Genomic DNA, 4439 nt, shown 5'->3' on the forward strand with positions numbered 1-4439 from the left:
GCAGTAGGAAATTATAAATTTCCTTTTTCGAAAAATTGTCGTAACCCCGAGATGCACCAATTATTGGCACTTCTATAGTTACCATGTCGGACCGGTGTTTTAATGTATTTCATTTTCGCTCTGTTCAACACAACATAGGAGTAGCCTTTTGCAACCACCTTATCAAATCTCGAGGAAGAGATTTTTCTTAAGGGGGTAAGGTTTGTCACACCGTGTGCTTTGACTCTCCTCGATAAACTAACATAGCTCAAAAGTTAGAACCAATTAAAAATTTTGTGAGTGCTTGTGATGCTTGATGTGATTGTTGCTTGCTTGCTTGTTTGCTTGTGTTTAAATCGCAAAACTCCCTCCTACTCTCTAGACTCATCTCCTTGTCCCAAACCTTTGTCTAGTGACCATACCATGTGTATAGAACCTAAACATTTTTACCAAATATTTTCAAAAAGCATTTATTTAATTTAGCTTTTCAAAAGCCTAAAACTAGGGGAGTTGTTTTGCACCTAGTATTTTGTTTAAATCCCATTATCAAAAAGACTTCCCAAAACCACAAGATTACTATTTTAAAAGTTATTTTTCTATTATATTTAAATACCTTTTTTTGAGGCCAGAAATTTATTTTACAAAGAAAGATTATTTTTCTTGCTTTCAAAATATTTGAGAAAATTTAGATAAACTCACTAGACATATATATTTGATATATAAGAGTTTCAACACATGACCATGTTCAAAATATTGGAAAAAATCCTCCAAAACCCTTTCTGCCTATTTCAAGCTTTTGGGATATTTCCATAGGAAATATTCTCAATAAATCCGAGTAAAATTCTAGAAATTCACACATGATATATGTGATGATCTTGCCAAGTTTCATCTAAGTTCAAGTTGATTGGGTTCACCTAAATATTCCAAAACCCCTCAAAAACCTTCTGTGTTGATTTCTAGAATTGGGAAACTTTACATTGTGAAGTTTCTCCAATTGATCCCAAACTTTTTGGGCATGCACTAATACTCAAAAAATATCACCACACCAAGTGGTGCATTTGTGGGAATTAAATCGAATGGTTTTATATTCAGAAAGTCATTTCTTCCAATTTCTAGGGTTTTTCAAGTCTACATTGGAAACTTTATCCAACAAATCCCAAATTTGGTATCCTGTCTCATTTTCACCTATCATGTGATCGTGTTAAGTTTCATAACAATTGGATTTCATTTGCTAGCCCAAAAACCCATCAAACACCTTCTTCTTATTTTCCAAACATGCTTCTTTGTCCAGTTCCACTATTCTCCTTGAGCTCAAATTTTTACCACAGTATTCTCTGACCCTATTTTACCTCCAGTAACCTTGCCATGGCCACTGGTCAATTATTGGTTGGTGACTCCCTCTCTTAACTCTTCTTTTTACCATGACAGCCCCTCTTTTACTCTGTCCCAATAATTCTGTTCAAGCCAATGCCCCCACATCTTTCTAGAGCACCTCTAGTATGCTAGTGCACTATTTCAAGCAAAGATATGGCATGCTCATGTGGGAAATATGAGCAGCCCTTCTGAAACTTGGTTTTGGCGGAAATGTGACCTTGAACTGCAAGTTCTAGCTATACTCCCCTCCTTGATCTGAAACTTGGCAGTCTTGTAGTCCTTCCATGCCTAAGTCTACTAGAGAAGGTTTTGTTTCAAATTCCTCATAGTAAAAATATTTGATGCTAGCACAAAGTTTGTTGTTGCAAACTCATCTGTAGTAAAAACCTATCCCGGACTAGTCTATTTGGGTCGAAATTGCACCAGTGCCCTCTAGTATGCATGCCTTGCATGCTGGACACCCTGGCCTGGCCAAAAAGTGGCTCTGGACACGGTGTGGCGTGGTGACTGCTCACATGGCATGCAGTAATGGTGCTCTGCAGCTTGTCCTCTTGCTACAGTTGTGTTCGACTGTGGCAGCATGTCCCATCGTGCTAGAAGACCACTCTTTCCACCTTTGACCCCCTCCATGGCGCCAGCTCGCCTCCAAAACACCTCTGGCGCGCATGATCCCCGCGCTAGGGTGCATCCGAGGCCACCCGAGCTCATCTTCGGAGCCCCTCCATTTTACCTCACCCCCGAGGCCACTCTTGCTCTCTCTCGCCCCCTCCTCCCTCTTTTCACCTCTAGGGCCACCCCATTGGAGCTCCCGCACCCTCCTCCTCTCCTCGCGAACACCATTGCCGCTGCTCGGCTCAGCTCGAGCCCGAGCCAACCGGCCCTCCCTCGCCTCAGCCAAGAGCTCGTGGAGCATCTTGTCGACACGAGGAGTCCACCGAACACCCATGACATCGTCCCCGACGCCTAGTTGTGCCTCCCAAGCAGCGACCGGCACCGCCGTCCGCCTCTCCGGACAAGCTGCTGGCTCTCGACCGTTCCCATGGCCACCGAGGCCACCACCAAGGACGATAGGGAGCAGGGCGTCCGCCCACACCTCCGGATCGGCGTCTGATACTGCAGGGTGGACGGAGCTAAAACAGTCGGTGCCCCGATATGCCATGTCGGGAGGTAGAATAAGGGGTTAGAGGAGAGAGAGGGAGTCTGATGGGTCTCACGTGTCGGCGACCCACAGGCCGGGCCCAAACGTTTTGAAGTGGAGGCGCCTCCGCTAAAGCCGCCTCCCCGCAGCAAAAGCACCCCATGGTGAAGGTGCCTTCGGCGTGGCCCCCTTCCCTATCCAGGCTGAGCCACTCGGCCGGGCCACCTTCCTCTCCAGCGCTTGGGCATGTTATAACCCACTAGGTGGAACCCCATTTCATTTTTATATTTTTGCACACGACTGTAAAATCCATATTAAATTCATATGACCTCCAAATTTAGTGATTCAAATTCCTAGGAACTCCTAAAATCCTTGCCCATACAAATATGTGCTTTGGACATTTTCCAAAAATATTTTCTGTCGAGATCTAATGCATACTTGGATCTGATTTATTCAAACTCCACCTTTGTAAATTCTTTCAGCACTCAAATTAACTCCAACTGGAATGATTCCAATTTCTAGAGACTTATAAAATCATGCTCTAATTTCTAGCCTTGGTCAACATTTTTCTCTGCCATATTTCTGTTAAATCAAATAAATAGCACTTATTTCTATTTATTCCATGTTAGGAAATCCATAGGAAATTCATACCAACTCCAAATCCAGTGAAACCACTTCCTAAATATTTATAATATCATGCCCTATTAAACGAGTCCCTCCACTCACTTTTAGCAGAATATTTTCTATAGACTTCTTGTGCGGTCAATGATGCCTCCATTTCGACCATTCAAAAATCTCTGGTGATTTAAATCCCTTAGAAAAACATTAGGCAATTTTCTTATGACCAAAGATATCCAAGAGTAATAAAACTCCTATTTATAGAGAACTTTGTGTGTTCTGCTTGTTGTGTGGCTTATCGTTGTTCTTTTCGACTATAGTTGGAGAAATAAGTGGAGTTTTCGGAGTTGGACCGGAAGACCTCGAAGACCCCAAATACCTATTTGAGCAAGGCAAGCAGCCGTTGACCATGCATAAGAAACTTTTACCTCCATGTCATATGATGCCTTACTTATGCATATATTCCTGCTGGATCAGAGACCCCCCTTTGGGTTGTCCCCGAAGAACTCCTCGTTGAAACCTTCCAGTTGAGGGGTGTGCATGTGGGATGTAGTTAGATTCTGGTAGTTTCTACGCAAGAAGGGATGGGTATATGTATGGTGAACATGAAGGGTGTGTTACAAAGGCTTTTCAAAAACCCCATCGGGTGATACTAATGCCCGAGGGTGATGGTGCTGAGATGGATGACCACTTGAGAAAGAAGTGGTGTACCAAGAAAGGTTTTGTGTGTGTGGTTTCGGAAATGGGATTAGATTTAAGATTTGTTGACCGTCCCAACCTTACATGTGCGGCCACGATACCCCAATATGGGAACGAGGCTTTGTTGATTACTTTGGTCGGTACTAGCAAAGGGCCCGCATTACTAGTGGCAGAGTGATGAGGTCACTCTCGTGACGGGGTCGTGCCACGTATGGCGACCATGATGTTTTTATAGGTTCCGGGCACACTGTTGCATGCCCTCATGGATGGTGTGGATTAGAGTGAGGCTCATATGATGTACATCATGAGGGATGGAACCAACGAGTGGACTCTTTGTTTAGTGTCGCCATGGGAAAGGCATTGTTAGGGTGCTTACCTCGGGTACGTTACATACCGCGAGTCTTGGATGACACAGTCAAGGATAGACGTGTCCACGGTCAAGGATAGTTGGGTGGTGCTACTTAAACTACATCTAGTGGTTTCCGTATAAACCAAGTGTGAGTGTGTTTGTGTGTGGGTGAGGGAGTCCTGGACTAAGGGGTCCTCGGGGCACCGGCCCATGGACCGGATCATCATAGTTTGGATAGTGGATGACTTTGCATGAAGGAAGGAAGGCGCCGAGGATTGGCGA

The sequence above is a fragment of the Hordeum vulgare genome, chromosome 1H, assembly GCF_904849725.1.
Source record: "Hordeum vulgare subsp. vulgare chromosome 1H, MorexV3_pseudomolecules_assembly, whole genome shotgun sequence".
NCBI classification, from domain to species: domain Eukaryota; kingdom Viridiplantae; phylum Streptophyta; class Magnoliopsida; order Poales; family Poaceae; genus Hordeum; species Hordeum vulgare.